General features: G+C 36.7%; 1 pseudogene; it reads left to right on the forward strand.

The window, feature by feature from the left end:
• Window positions 1-1,602: 1,602 nt before the first annotated feature.
• On the forward strand, window positions 1,603-12,810 carry LOC136235214 (7-deoxyloganetin glucosyltransferase-like; annotated as a pseudogene).
• The last annotated feature ends 4,764 nt before the right edge of the window (window positions 12,811-17,574 follow it).

A 17,574-nucleotide genomic window follows, 5' to 3' on the forward strand; every position in this document is an offset into this window, starting at 1 on the left:
TCTCATTTTATATTTATGACAAATGTTTCCATTAGGAATATGTATTTGGGGCGGAATAAAGATCCCGACGTTTATATCCATCTTTGTCTTCCATTGTAGTGTTGTAGGACGGAAATACGACAAGTACATTACGTCAAAATGTCCTAATGTTTAATTTCATCTCTAATGTCGTCTCACAGGTGACAGAATTCCGTCATATATTCGTCAAGTTCGGTCATAAAAAACGTAAAAGAAATCTGCGTCGATCGATATAACCACGGTTTCATTCCGTCACAAATTTCGTCGTAAAACAGTTTATGATGGAATAAGGCATATACTGACGGGAATTTCCGTCACAATTGCTAGTTTTCTAGTAGTGCTAAATTGGTCTAAACATGTCGAAGTGAAGCTATCTTCATGTGCTTCAGACTCGTAATGAAGAATCTAGAGATTCTAGATGAGAAAATCTTCATCTAATAAATAGAATGTCGATTCCAAATTCAATAGATCTGATGAAGAAACAGAGCATCAATCGCAAGGGTCTGATTCTCGGTGGAAAGAGGTTGACTATCTAGTATTTTCCTAGATTATAAACTCTTTAACAAAGGAATTAGCAAATGTATTTCTATTTGCATCTTCTTCTTATGCTTCGTGGCAAGAAATCGAGCAGCGATATGTCAAAAGTAGTGACTTTTGAAATGAATTAGCAAATGTATTTCTATTGGGCTGCAGAGGAGATAAATTTCCTTCCTGTATAGGAGAAATTTCCCTCAAGATTGGCACATTCACTTTGAAATGATTGGTTAGGAGAGATTGTGTCAATCTTGGTGTGCACCATGGGACACGTCCATCCCAAAAGGTCTGGACTTCCATTTCTCATCCCAAAAAGTCTGGACTTCTTGTAGAGGGAGAAATTTCCGTCCAAATTAGTTAGGTTCACTTTGAAGTGATTTTTTAGGAGTTTACTATGGCAATCTTGTTGTAAATTTTGATAATGTTATGATTTTAATGTTGTTATTGTGGCAATTTTGTTGTAAATTTTGATAATGTTATGATTTTAATGTTAGAATCCGTTGTTGTTTGACATTTTTTGTTATATACTACTTAGCGAATTTTGTTAAAAACACAACCAGTCGCATATGCTAATTAAAATCATCAACTAAACTAAACATTAGCTTCGCAGGCTTCGCATATGCTAGAATCTACGAAGTCAGACGGGAGGGAGATAGCCGCTCCGTAAATATTGAGGGTATTATGGGAAATTCACACAAAAATAGTCTAGATATGTAGTAGGTTGAGTAAATGGGTTAAATATGTAAATGAGTCTTCCATTTGACCCATTTTTGTAATTGTCCCTTATTTTTATTATTTTCTCAATCTAATCTAAGTTATTCATCATATTATAGTCCTATATACAATCTCCATACATATTTACGTAGAGATTATATGTAAGTGTGGTCATAATAATTACGTTATAATCCATAATTTTATGACAAGTATTTCAATTTTAGACAAACTTGCTCATCATAAATGCTTCAAAAAAAAAAAAAAAAAAAAAACCCATCTAACTTGCTCTATAAATAAATACTAAACCAATCTAACTTCTCTTGCAATTAGAGAGCCTCATCCTAAGATCTTAATCTTAATCCCCCAATAGTTTTAGAACTTGTCCAAACTCCGAACAACAAATCTCCCAAATGGGTTCCCTTACAATTCCTAAAAAACCTCATGCTATATGTATCCCTTATCCAGCACAAGGACACATCAATCCAATGCTTAAACTAGCCAAACTCCTTCACCACAAAGGCTTCCATATCACTTTCGTTAACACCGAATACAACCATAGACGCCTACTCAAATCACGCGGTCCTAACTCTTTGGACGGCCTTCCTTCCTTCCAGTTCCGCACCATTCCCGACGGACTTCCTCCTACGGACACCGATGCTACTCAAGATATTCCGGCTCTTTGTAAATCCACCTCAGAAACATGCTTGGTTCCGTTTATAAACCTCATTCGGAAACTTAATGAAAGTTCTGATAATGATAATGATGATGACAATGATGATGATGATGTTTTTGTTCCGCCGGTGAGTTGCATAATCGGAGATGGTTCGATGAGTTTCACGGTTGATGCTGCTCGGGAATTGGGTGTTCCTATTGTTTTGTTTTGGACTGCTAGTGCTTGTGGATTTCTTGCCTATATGCATTGTCAGCAGTTGATGGACAAGGGTCTCACGCCGCTTAAAGGTACGTTTTTATGATAATTATAAACTGAAGCAGTTTCATACCTTTACCGTTGGTTATTACATGTATTAGTAAAACAATATGCATTCTAGATGTTAATATTTTAACAGAATTTTTGTAACTATATTACTCACCTATTAAATATTTTAGACGTATTGATGTTTGGAATATCCGATATAATAATTAAACCACTATTTTTAAATTTACAGTAACGTAGAACTAAAATTGATCTTCCTTAGAATTTTATAGTTAGATTTAGATAATTTCTTATTCAAGGTTAGAACTGCACTTGAGCGAAAACATTAGGATTAAATTTAGTATTTAGCTCTGGAAAAAAAAAATGTTAAAATTTGTGGTGTAGACATGGGAGAAGCAAAAGTTTGTGGGCCAATTTGAAAAACGAAAGAAACATATTTCTGCAACCAATAATTAAGACGTTGGTTGATGCAATAGAGTTCTTATTTTAGGCTGTACTTGGTTAGTTGGGAGAATTGGAGTTGGGAAACATTTTCGAGTACCTATTTAGTAGCTAGGAAAATGTTGAAAAATCCTCAATCTTTTTATCACAATTTTTTTTTTACAAAAAGCATCATTAGTCTCTTCATTTTTCATTTTTTGGTTGAACCCCGATTTTTTTATTTAGATACATTAAGTCATTATTGATTTTTTTTTTATCACATCAAGTGAATCTGAATATGTTATCATTATGATCTATATCTCAAAATTTAGGTCATACCCTTCTCTTTATCTCTCCTATAGTTTTCTTAATGGAAAACATTTCTAAAGTCATTCTAAATGGGTGTTGCTATTTACCGTCCCCAAATTACTCATCACCGTCCCCATTTGAACAATTTTGCCCTTTTCATAAAACTGAAAATTTTGAATTTTTGAGAGAAAACACCGATTTTGGCCTAGGCGGATGCCGGATCCGCCCGACCATTGGCTAGGAGGATCCAGCACCCGCCCAGCCAATGGTTGCATCCTCCTGGCCAATGGCTGGGTGCTGGATCCTCCCAGCCAATGGCTGGACGGATCCCAACACCCGTCTAGGCCAAAATTTGGGATATGCACAATTGTAAACTTTTTAGCGATGAAAAATGCTAAATCGTTCAATTTTTTATGATGAAAAACGAAAAATCGTCATAAAAAAATTCCTTATTTTCATGATTTTTTTTATAAAAAAACGTAAATTTTAATGTTTCTGACTCGTAATCATCAATTTCCGAGGTTCGAGTTGTCACATATCAATTATTATCATAATTTCAATTATTATTGCTCGAGTTTGTGATTTTGGAGAGAGAATTTTCAGTTTTTGATTAAAATTATGAGAATGGCAAAAAAATCCAAATGGAGGCAGTAAGTAGTAATTTAAGGGCGGTATTTAACAATCCACTTCTAAATTTAGAGTGCTCTACAGCCGGAAGATTTTACGACATCTTTACCACAAGGTCTGTGCTACTTTATATTTACAGTACACCTTGTGGCGCCAAAAGAGTTTATATATTATTATTTTTAAAATTTTTTATTTATTTAAGTTTAAACTTTATTATTTATTTATTGTTTTTAAAACTTAATATATTTAGGTTTAATATTTTTTTTGAGGTATATAAATTTAGGTTTAGTATTAATTATTTTATATTTTAGTTTAAATATTATTTATTTTTTAATTGGAGTGTTATTTTTTTATGAAAAGTTGCAATATATTAATCAGAAATAAATTTGAATAATTATAAACTAAGCTCTAGACAGAAACAGAAATGTCCTCTATGAAGACCATAGGATAGGATAAAGAAGTCGCCCAATTCGCAAGTGAATGTGCGACCCTATTTCTCTCCCTATTAAAGAAAAGGAACATGAATTAAAAATCGAACTCCAAGTTATCACATCTTCATAGAGAAACAGAAGCCACGATTGGGGTAGATTCCCAGATTGCAGAACATCAACAATAGATTTGGCATCCGACTCAATAATGACGTTATTGAAACTACAATCTCTTGCCTGAATAATACACTCCAGTATTGCTTGTAGTTCCGCTTCGTCCACTGGACCACTACACTGCAGTTCAATATTGGCAGACCTGCTGAAGCCATCACAAGTCCCATAGAGTCTCGTGCAACCAATCCTACCCTACACGCAAGGCCATTTGCCCCAAATTTGGCATCATTATTGATTTTGACAACGCTGTTTGGGGGAGGACGCCATACTTTCGTAGGGCAAAGGTTTGGTACCTGGGCTTCTCCGGCTCTCGACTCGATTATCTAAACTCCCACCATAGTATATATGACCTCGTGTAACAGCTCATGTACCTGTCCGTGTAACACGTTGTCTGGAATCCAAACCCGATTGTGCACCGGCCTATTTCTGTGATACTAGAGCTTCCAAGCATCATCGCCCGAATCCTTAATTCATCACCTAGTAATACATCCATACACCGGAGCAACCATGTTTGTATATCAGGCGCCATAATTTTAGCAACACAAACTGACAGACCTGCGGATTTTTAGAATGCTCAAGCCGATCTACAATAAACAAAAATGTGACACATGGATTCTTCATCAGTTAAACATATCGGGTAGTTGGTTGTCATATTAATTCCGCGTGCTGCAAGATTCAAGAAGCTCGGGAGGATTTCTTTAGAAAGCTTCCATAGGAACTGCAATACTTTTGTCGGGCTATGAATTCTCTAGATGCATTTTTGCAGTAACGTGCTGTTATTTGACTGCTCCAGCACATCCTCAATTTGTCTCCTTAATGACTCAACAAGGTAATAGACGCTCCGTACTGTGAATTCACCATTCTTCGATGGTCCCCAATATGTGGAATCAGTTGGACGTCTAAAGATCAACCGAATTTGCATCATAACAGAGACATCCTCCAGAGTGAAGAAAGTTCGTAGGGATGGTTCGTCCCATTGTATTGTGTCCGCATTTATAAGATCCTAAACCAGTACCAGTCTTTGTTCACTGATACAGATCAGCGGTTTCCTGCAGTTTGCTTTCGGCACCAGTTGTCAACCTAAATTTTCACCCGATCTCCTTTCCTAATCTGCCACATAATGTCGCTTTTCATTATTTCCCTCGCCTTGATTAATCCCCTCCAGAAATAGGTTGGATTAGTACATTCTCCCACATTAATGAAATCCGAATTACCCAAGTATTTTTCCTGAAGTACTCTTATGCATAACTAATCTGGTCAGAACATGAGCCTGTAATATTGCTTAGCTAGGAGTGCCAAATTGAAAGAACAGGTCCATCTGAATCCTAAGCCCACCTATCTTTTGCTTGCCATACACCTTCCCAAGACAACCAATGCATTACTCGTTTCCCTTCTGTTCCGCCCCACCAGAATTTACTGATTAACTATTTAATTTATATGCAAAATGACTCAGGGAGAAGGAAACATGACATTATATACTGTGTATAGCCTGTATCACTGCTTTATTAGTAATTCCCTCCCTCCGATAGATAAAAGCTTCTCTTTCCAACCCTTCAACCTTTTTGGCATTCGCTCTCGGACACTAGCAAAAACTTCTTTCTTGGACCTGCCAATTATTGTTGGTAGCCCAAAATATTTAGGGAAGGCACTCGTCTCCACTGGGACCCCAGAATTGAAGAAGATCTCAGATTTTTCATAATTCACCAATTGACCTGATACTAGTTCGTATTGATGTAAAATTGATTTAATCACCCCACTTCCTGCTCATTAGCCCTTCCAAATATCATACAGTCGTCAACAAAAAATAGATGAGATACACATGGGCTCTGCCTACTCACCTTAATCCCATGTAAATTACTCGATGCCACTCCCTTCCTAATATTGGCCGATAAAGCTTATGCACTGATTAAAAAGAGATAGAGGGAGATGAGATCGCCCTGTCCGAGTCCTCGTGCCGGGTGTAGAGTGTCATGCGGTTCCCATTGATCAAAATTGACATAGATATAGACGATACACACATAATTATAAATTGTACAAAATAAGTTGGCAAATTCATTTGCCCCATAACCATCCTTAGAAAGTCCCATTCTATTTTGTCATAGGCTTTGCTCATGTCAATCTTAAGAGCAAAATTTCCTTTAACCCATTTGAGTTTATTCGTCATGCTATGGAAAGCCTCAAAAGAAATTATAGCATTATCAGTGATAAGACGTCCAGGAATAAAGGCAGAATGTGTATCATTAATTAAATCCGAGAGAACTAATTTCAACCTGTTAGACAATATTTTGGAAATAATCTTGTACATCACGTTACACAGCGCAATAGGCTAAGGTCTTTCATTACTACTGGGTTCTTAACCTTCAGAATCAACGTAATCAAAATGTGATTTAAGTTTTCAGGCATGATTCCTGAGTTAAGGATATTTAAGATAAATACCACAATATCATCGCCAACTATATCCTAGTTTTTACTATAAAGAAGAGAGGTCATACCATCAAGCCCAAGGGCCTTTGTTGGGTTGATGTGGTGTAGAGCTGTATAGATTTCTTTCCGAGTATATATCGTAGACAGCTGATCAAGTTGCTTCGAGGACAAAACTGAATCGACTGCTACAGTAAATTCTCAGCTTTCAATCACTGTAGAGCTGCTAAATAGTTCAGTCAAATAGTCAAGTGATATCCTTGCAATATTTTCATCTCCAGTGACCCAGCTTCCAGACGCGTCTTTAAATTTATAGAGGGTGTTATTCCGACATTTGGATGAGCATCTGTCGTGGAAAAAAGCAGTGCTAGTGTCTCCTTATTTCAATTAGTCCACCCACGCCCGCTGTTTCAATAAAATTTCGTTAGAAAGTAGTAAATCCGTAATCTGTTGGGTCAGCTTTGCTTCTTTCCTCTTCCCCAACAGATCACATTGACATTAGGCTTGGATCACTGTTCATTCAGCCTCAGCAAACGTCTTCGAACGTTTCCAAAGGTAACTCGATTCCAACTTTGCAGGTCCTCAGCCATACATTAGAGGCGTTATGAAATTGTTGAGTTCTCAACCTGTTTCGACCAAGCCAAAGAAATTATTCCCCTACAATCCTCATGCCGTTCCAGAATTCCTCAAACCTGAATATTCTCTTCCTCCTCGTCTGCCTTACATCAATAGCAGCAAACTCCAAAACCAACGGATTATGGTTAGATATTGTTCATGGTAACTGGGATACAGTGGTTACCAGGAAGATCAACAATATCAAGGAATCTGTCTAGACGTTCCCAAATAGATGCAGTGCCTGCTCTTCTATTGTGCCATGTGAATCCTGCTCCCTCCGACCCCAAATTAAGTAACTGATACGTCTCAAGACAGTACCTAAACGGCTCCATCTCTTCCTCCACCCTTAACCTACCCCTTTGTTTTTCCAAGGCCCACAAGATCTCATTGAAGTCTCTGAAGCACAATAGAGGTTTTTGGTCAAGTTGACTCAGAAAGGTTATAAGGTTTCAGGTTAAGTTTTTTCGGTTCTGTTCGGGCCATCCATAAATCCCAGCACCTCCCCATACCCCTCCTGAATCCGATGAGATCACAAAATAAATGCAGTGTGAGGAATACCGCTCAATGCTCAAAACAATATCGTTTTTCCATCCCAGTATTAGCCCCCCACTTTTGCCAAATTCGTCAACAATAAACCAATTATAAGTATAATTTTTTTTTACTCAGATAGCTTGTGTCACTTTTCCTTATCCGAGTCTTTATCAAGAAAAGCACATTTGGGCTTTGTTCCCTCATTATCTATTTGAGGGTTTGGAATGTCCAAGGATTATCCATTCCTTGAACATTCCAACTTAAGAGTTTCATAACGATGGGTGGGGCCCTTGTATGGCCTCCACCCATTCTTCGTCAACCTTTTTAGTGCAATGTTTCTTTGAGTCAGCAACATCTTACATGACCACATCCTCAATGTTCCATTTCTTCACCAATACCATACATCCCGTCTCACGGACCTCCTTACTGGTTTCCTTTTGAACCACTCTTTTTAACTTTCTATCCCTGACTAGGTGAACACGTCAGATCTCACGCATGGGGCGCTGTCACTCAGGTTTCAGTATTACTGAGATGGACACACTATTTACATTTCTATATTCCTTAGTCCCTTCATTCAAGCTCAATTGCTTAATGTTGGATGCTTCCCAATTCTATTAAGTACTGTCTACCAGAATCCTCATGTCTAGTCGCCTTTGTGTCTCTTCTCTGTATCCTTTATTCATCGATCCCTGGTTAGAGGAGCTATCTGTGTCTGAGGGTTGAGAGTTTCCTGGATTATCACTATATCCTACTCAGTTGCCCCGTAGAAGCTTGCATTTTGACAGGAGATGCTCGCAGAATAGGCCATTGGGCCATTCGATAACTGATAAATCTTCTGGCATTAGTTCACAATCCTCATAGTTATAGCCTAATATACCGCACCAGTAGCAGTTTGACAATCTCTCATAGTGGAAGAAAATCCAGTCCGCTTCTCCCTTACTGTTCCGGACACGTATCCTTCTCAATGGAGGTTTCTACACATCCACATTGACCCGAAGCCGGACATACTTGCCTATTGCTTTGATTTTCGCTTCGCCACACTGAATGACTTTAACAATCCGGGAACCAATCAATTTGAGCATCATAGGGTTTCTTTGGATCAAAGTGAGATCATATATTCATACCTAGGAAGGGCTACGTTGCAGCGGGATTTTCGAAGGTTTTTCACGACCGCATACTTCAGCAAATTACTCTTGGTCTAAAACCATGTTATGTTCAAAAATCCACAGGCCATCACGAAGCACCCTATCTCTATCTCTCTTGGTCTGAAACTCACAAACAAACGTACCTTCTTCCCCTTCCTCAATGGTGAACCTGTTCATTCTCCATTATACACCGAGTGTCGAAATCAAGAAACAAAAATTAAGGGGTTTTTGAGTGAGAACCCCCGCTGTAACGCACCACCTTTCTAGCTGAGATGTATCAGTAACGTCATCGATTATCGCTTCCTCTTCCTCATTAATCGTGACCTTGCTCATGAGATTTTCGATATCGTTTTCCATTGATTAATATCAATAAAGCGTCTACAATGAGTCGGAAAAACCGATTCCGATGAAAACTGACCCTAAAGACAACAAAAGACAGATCGAACCCTAGGCGGCTAGGTTGACAACAGCGATGGACCACTTAGGGCTCAATAAATGAAACCTAAAGTATTAATTGCAGTGTCATTTAAATTTATGTGTATACTTTTAATTTTTAGATAAATTATAATTTTATTTAATCCTTTTATTAAAAATTATAATCATGCGTTGTATATTTAAATTATAAATTAAAAACTATCATTATGTGAAATATTAATATAATAAAAAAAAATATTATTCGTTAAAAAGAATATATTTTTGGTGTTATAAATAGAATAGATGATTGGAGAAATTGTATTGTAGCAGATCTATATTTAAAGACAGATTAAATAAAAAAGAAGTTAGAATAGATAAAATAGAGTGGATGATTGGAAATATATTAAAAATTACAGATTTTTTTGGGTTAAGTATCAGGAGGGGGTTTCTAAATCCGTTAGTAAAATTAAATTCATAACAAATTCAAAATATATTGTAGTTACAGATTGAAGGCTTAATATATGATTTGCCTCCACTTTTTCGAAAAACTTGATTGGCTCTTTGAACTTTTAAAGTGTCCTGAAGCCCCCTCAATTTGCATAAATGGTTCAGTTAGCCTCCTGAACTTGCTTTAAATGTAATCAATTGGTCACTCGGTTGCAAAAAAGTAAGTTAAATGTGGAAAATGTATTGCACGCGTCTTAAAAAAAGTAAAACGACCAAGATCGGGGTATGCAGTTTTAATATTAGAGAAGACAAGTTTTATAACCAAGCAAGTAATAACTTCATTTTTAATCTATTTTTGAATTATGTAATAACATCCTAATATGTGTGGAATACATCTTCCGCGTTTAACTTAATTTTTTACAACCGAGTGATCAATTGATTACATTTTACGCAAGTTCAGAAGGCTAATTGAATATTTTATGCAAGTTGAAGGGACTATTGAGACACTTTGAAACTTTATAAGATCAATCAAACTTTTTAAAAAAATTCAAAAAGCAAATGATGTGTTAAGCATGGTTTTAAAAAGCAGACCGACCGATTGAACCGGTCCAACCGGAAGTCAGCCAGGCATCAGGTCCGGTTAAGATACTTTGGGATCACTACTGGTGACCCATAGGAACCGGGTGAAACTGGTGAACCGGTTTCAACCCGGTGAACCAGTTTCAACCCGGTTTGTATTTAGAAAAAAATTAAATCAGAAACCCAAATTTAATTGGATCAGATTTTTATTTTTATTTAAAAAAACCCTCTACCTTTTTATGTACGACTTTTTTTATGGGAGCCTTTCTTTATAGACAATGTGGGATTGTTTTTATTTTTTTTTATGCAAATGCATATAGGTTCATTACATGAAAATACAATAAGTACGGAAAAATCTAAGAAATCAAACCTTATAAGATTTATAACGAGATAAAAACGACTACAATAAGCAAAATAAATTATAAAAGGTATAAATAACACACACAAAAAAAACATATACTTTTTGGAAATCCAAATCCGCAAAACAGTATCTGCAATTCAAAGTTCATCCTTTAAACTCTTTCGAACATTCGGACGTGAGTCCTTTCTTTTGTTGCAACCACATAATCTATTGATCCCAATCCAGTTGAACCCCTTGACCCAATCCAATTGTCAATCCGATTTGACTTCCAATCCGATTTTTAAAACATTGGTGTTAAGCCTTCAAAATATAAACCTTCAATCTATAATTCAAAATATAAATATTCATCGTTATAACTTCAAAATATATTGCAATTATGGATTGAAGGTTTATATTTAGCAACGAAAATATTCATCGGTAATTATCGGTTTTTATTCATTTCCACTTCAAATTCATCGGTTGATGCTGGGATGAGTTTTATAAGATTTGATATAAGATTTCAATTGACTATTATAAAGTTTTCACATTTTAAGCTTAGATAATCATCGAATTTGATTAGCGCTTAATTTCAAACACATATATGATTGATATTATCATGTTATAATGTAAAATATATAAATTAAATAATACAGATTATAATACCATAATTCATGTTAATATATCATCCTGTCTCAATATTATGTAGATATTGTCTGTATTGGTCCAAATCCAACCTATATATATATATAGAGAGATGGGTTTATATGGGTTGGGTTTGAGATTTGATTTTTGAACCCGAATTCAGTGGGTCCGAGCCTGCCTAAATTAATAACGGACTGGGTTCGGCCTGGGGTGAACATTTTTAGATAGAAATCCGTTGCGCCCGACCCATGAACAAGTCTATTACTAATAAACCTCGGCAACTTTCTTTCCATTTCCGATGTACTGTCCCCGTTGCTATCCCTCAGGACCGCTCCTTGCTTCACCCATTTCGGAGCGGACCGTTACCTTTAATGTTTCTAAGCAATGTTTTGCTTTGTTTAAAAATGGCAGATGAGAGATTCTTGACAAACGGTTATCTAGAGATGGTAATAGACTGGATTCCAGGGATGAAAGGTATCCGTTTGAAGGATCTTCCTAGTTTTTTCAGAACAACAGATGCTGAAGACATTATGCTCAATGCCATGTTGTCAGAAACAGAAAGAGCAAAGAAAGCCAATGCTATTATCTTAAACATGTTTGATGCATTAGAACATCAAGTTTTATCCACATTATCTTCACTTTTACCTCCTGTTTACTCAATTGGACCTCTTCAACATATGCTCAACAACATTAAAGATGAAACCCTGAAATCAATGGGATCAAATTTATGGAAAGAAGAACCAGAATGTCTTAAATGGCTTGATTCAAAAACCCCCAATTCCGTAGTTTATGTCAATTTTGGAAGTATCACTGCAATGACAAGAAATCAATTGATAGAGTTTGCTTGGGGGTTATGTAACAGTAAGAAAACATTTTTGTGGGTGATTAGGCCGGATTTAGTCGCCGGAGACACCTCTATGCTCCCTCTGGAGTTTGTTTCGGAGACGAAAGAACGAGGCTTTTTGGCTAATTGGTGCCCACAGGAACAAGTTCTGAACCATTCTTCGATTGGGGGTTTTTTGACGCATAGTGGCTGGAATTCTACAATTGAAAGTTTATGTGGCGGTGTTCCGATGATTTGTTGGCCATTCTTCGCTGAGCAGCAGACGCCGATTTTGCTGCGTGGAGTGGGAGGTGGGAATGGAGATAAATAGTGATGTTAAGAGAAATGAAGTTGAAAGGCTTGTGATAGAGTTAATGGAAGGAGAAAAAGGGAAGGAAAGCTTTAGAATGGAAACGGCTAGCGGCGGAGGCCGCGGAGGCGTCTTCTTACCGGAATTTGGATAATGTGATTAATTACGTTCTTCTTTCTTCGATATTGACAGAGAAGTGACTGAAATGTGATTAATGCTATTTATTGGAGAATAAAAAAGCTATAGTTAGAGCATCAATGACTTTAATATATTGAGTAACACTTATAAACCACTCTGTTTATTGAGTTTTGATTATATATATATGTATATAAAAAATGTAATTTGTCATTCATATAATAATATGAATAAAGATTTTCTCATTTCTTAACCATTTTTTATGGTATTAGAGCTCTAGTTTATATCCAGAAAAATTATGCATACCTATATTGGTCTAAACATATGGAAGTGAAGCTATCTTCATGCGCTTCAGGCTCATCATGATGATGAAGAATATATAGATTCTAGAGGAGAAAAATCTTCATCTAATAAACAGAATGACGATTCCAAATTCAATATATCTAACAATGAAACAGAGCATCAATCGCAAGGGTCTGATTCTCGGTGGAAAGAGGTTGACTATATAGTGTTTTCCTAGATTATAAACTCTCTAACAAAAGAAGGTTTTCTTACCAAATGACTCTGTAAGATATATTACACATGGTGATATTGAGTTTAGTTAAAGGTTCATATCGGGACATATAGTTTCAATACAACATGCTATCTGTAAGTAAACTGTTATAAGATCAAGATTTGGTGGTTCTGTTTTCTTCTAAAGGTTGTGTTTTGCAGGACCAAAATGTTGATCGAATATGACTATATAAATACTAGAGAGATGCATAGTGTTTATCACCCTTTTAAAAATTTATCTTTCAACTTGAATACTTTCACGGAATTAAATCATCGTGCAAATTAAATATTTTAGTGAAAGATATTAAATACTGTCTTTTGAAAATGTTTTTAAGCAAATATAAGAAAAATGATCACAGTTAAATATTTGCTGACAAATAGAAAGACAGTAATTTAAAGAGTAGGGAAAGAGAAGCTTAGTCACGACGATTTATACAGGTTCGGCCACTACAGCCTACGTACTATCTCTGAAAGAACCTCGCAAGATTTTTACTATGATTCTTTTATCGGGGAAGAATCAAGCCTGCGGAGCTTTTAAAACCTAAAAACTATCCCAAGTAAATATCTCCCCAATATTCAATTCTCTTAAACTTTCTGAGTGTTTGAGAAACCAATTTCTCAATTTTTCTACAAGCTAAATTGAGAAAGTTGCAATCTTAAGCTTAGCAGTGCTTAAGAACCTACACTTTTCAAGGAACTAGTGAGAATCAAAGACTCAAACTACACATTTGATATCTAGCTTAAGAACCTACACTTTTCAATTTAGCTTGATAAATAATTTGCCCTTTCAAATGTTGAGGGATTAAATATGTAACAAGTCAACTTTAACATATATCTCCTCATAGTTGTGATTTTTGGAAAGATTTGATTATGAAAAATTATTTCATGCATAGTAGTCAACTTTAATTCGGATGAATTGATAATTCATTTGCAAGCTTAATTCATATTCCTTTTGACCGAATATATACATGTAAAATGTACTTAACAATATTAACCCAAAGATATAGAAAATATGTCAAATGATCGTGATATAATCTTGGAATAAAATTATCTAAGGCTTAATGTGATTAACTAAAATATAATAGCATGTCTTAAAATTGAATCGTCAAATTATCAAAACTGGATATTTAACACACGAGTTACCCAGGTTGTTTAAACAACTGTGTCGATGTAGCTCACATCTCGCAGTTGATTGATGGAGTCGATGGCCACCTTAGAATCAGAGAAAACGAAAATTGATGCAACCCGTAGTTGTTGGAGAAAGTGAAACCGTTAAGGATGGCTAGGAGTTCTGCATAGACAACAGACCAACACCGTCTGAGAGTTTTGACAAACACCCCACATGAAATATATAACTTTGGGAGCTAGTCGGAGGTGCCAAAGATAAGACCAGATTTGTGATGGTCCCGATGATGGATCTTCGATGTATGATAGAACCCCATTGGCAGCTTGCGCAGTTTGGTATCCCAGTTTAACCGTATACTCCACAATTTTTGAATCCTCCCAAGTTCGGTATCCCAGTTTAACTGTCATATTTATTGACAAACAATGTTAAACACACAACATCTTGAAGACGAAAAATATCATGTGAATTACATTATATGACAGAAAAAAACGGTTATAATATTAACATAACAGCTACATTGTAACTCAGTTTGGTGAGAGATAATTCAAAAATGATGTCGTGTGAACTTTTTTTCTTTTTATAAATTTGTTTAGATATTTTGTCATGTAATTAGTGTTCTGATGACAGACAACATTTTGGTATCTGTCATGCAAAAGTAAAATAGAAGACAGATTTTGCCTATCATCTAAAATAACATTGGACAATAGACAACCATGTGATATATTTTTTTCTTTTCAGGATGATTGTTTTTAACCGTCGTCTGAAGCTTGTTTCAGCGTAGCTGCGTAGTGAAATAATCTCTCCTTAACTAATAGACTTTTTCCATCTTCTTTCTCTAGCACATCCCACCAACTTTCATCCAATAGCAAGAAACACGACCCAAATAATCCCTGCAAACCAAACGAAAACTAATCTTCATGTTCCCCGCATCCAAGATAACATTAATATTAATTTTTAGATCGTCCACCGGTCGAAAGCTCCACCCCGTAACAATAGCAGTATTAAGCGTTAAAGAAGTACCCCTATGAAAAGAATGAAAAGCTCAAAAGTGTTTCAAAAGGTTAAAATAGTTTTGCATACACTAGTTAGCAGGAACCAAAGTCGTATTCTAGAGCCTACTATTTCTTTGCTGCTAGACTTCCTTAAGAGCATCTCTAGTAGTGAGGGTTACAGACCAATTTGTAATTAACCAGACACCACAACCTCTAGAGAAGTGAAAAATGTCATCGCTGAGATTTGGAGAGTCGCTGGACCAAGAGGGAATTTTGTTAGGTGAAGCGCAATAATTGGAGGTGACAAAACGCGTCTGACATGTAAAACTGAAGAACCCTGTGTGGCATTTGATGCGTGATACGTCTAGCTGTGTTTACGGATGTAGTGTGATATGAGTGTGCTATGGGACTATGGATATGGTCTTTCTAATTGCTCTAAATTCATTAGACGTCACTACTTAGGGGCAAGTGTACCCCGTCGTATCAAGTAATAATCCGGTTAAGACCGGGTATCGAATCCACGGGATTTATAACTACAAGTATTAGACGACTCGGTTTCGTATGTTATTTAAGCGGTAATTACTTTGGGGTTAAGTAAGACACAACTACACACTATTCCTCACTATTGGAGACACAGATTCATGTAGCTAAAACTCTATGAAGTGGGATGAATATGATAAGTTATAGCTATGATAAACAATGACTCTAAATGTATACGGATAATAGTTTACTCTTGCAAAGACGACTAAGTGTAGTAGAACCGACCCCGTGAAGTACTTAGACTACGTGATTCCTAGTCAAGGCGTGTCCAATGCGGGGGAATTAGAAACTAGGGCCCGTAAGTTCTGTGGCTTGTCAATTCCTACTGTTTCCGGTTTGTCACTTCCGGTAAGGCAACACCTATATAACTCCCTAAAGATAGCCCGAATGGCGGTGGTAATCGCGTTCTCCTACACAATAATCAATTATCAATATCAAAACAAGCAATAAACATTAACACATAAAGGAAAATAGAGATTATAAATCATAAATTATAAATATGGAAAGTGATTAGATGAAATACAACCAAGCCTAGTACATAGGAAGAGTACAAGCTAATTAGCAAGTAAAAAGGGAGAATCCGCCCTTGGAACTAGCTAACCGGACTCAAAGCCGTCTCCTAGGTCGTGGAGGTGGAACTCTCGAGCTTGGTGACGAATGGTGGAATGGAACGTCAATGGAACGCCGGAACAACGAACAAGCTCTCGAGGGGGAGAGTTTAACTTACAAAATCTGAATCTAAATTACAAGGAAAGAAAAGAGTATAGTGTAGCTCTCTAGTATGTAATTGGTGTCAAATGAAGTTCAAGAGCTTCTTATTTATAGACATCAAGCAAGGGCAAGTTTGTAATTTCACAAAGCACAAGTACGGAGCAACATTATTTGGTGCAGAAATCCCATGATACGCCCCGCGTAAATTGGTCTACGTCCCGCGTAAATGCCCATTCCGTCAGAAATCTCCTGCATGTGGACCAATTCGTTGTCTCGTTGTCTCAAGTACGCCCTGCGTAAAGGATTGTACGCCCCGCGTGTTTGAGTCTCTAGAGTTTTATTGCTTGAATTGGTGCTTTTACGCCGTGCGTAGCTGAAGTACGCCCCGCATAAAAGAGTCTCTGATCTTTTTACGTTGAAGAATTGTCTTTTACACCCCGCGTGTATGGTGGTACGCCCCGCGTAAGGAGAGTTGACTCTGGGAGACAATGCAGTCTGACTTTCAGGATTAGGCCAATCATTTCCGACATGTGTCATACGCCCCGCGTAGAGTGGCATACGCCCCGCGTATGCTGAGTCAGTTCCACATGGCTTCTGCGGATAAGGCAATCATTACCGACACCATGTTTCACGCCCCGCGTAGGGGATTATACGCCCCGCGTATGGAGTGGATTTTTGCTCCTTTCTCGTACCTGAAATACAAAACTTGAGAGCCGAGTTAGCTTGACGTTTTTATTTCCTAAACTAATCAAAAATGAGGGAAATAAACTGAAAGTATGAGATTTATTTTTATTTCTTTATTTTGTCAAAACACTTTATTTTTGTAATTAAACTTATTTATTTTATCCAAAATCAACCCGTAAATCACGCTAAAAGATAGGGGTAAAATACCCCTATCAAACCTCCTCGGACTTTAAAGTTTTATTTGTCCTCAAGTAAAAGAAATCGAAAGACAAGGGATTGAGAAAATTAGGAAACAAACCGAAGGTTGGTTTTACCAAGTGCGTGATTTCAAAGTTATGGTTTTGTGCAAAGGTTCCGGTAAGTACCTACGCAAACAATTGAGTACGAAACTTGTCTGAAACCTCCATGA

Source organism: Euphorbia lathyris, chromosome 7 (assembly GCF_963576675.1).
Source record: "Euphorbia lathyris chromosome 7, ddEupLath1.1, whole genome shotgun sequence".
Taxonomy (NCBI): Eukaryota; Viridiplantae; Streptophyta; class Magnoliopsida; order Malpighiales; family Euphorbiaceae; genus Euphorbia; species Euphorbia lathyris.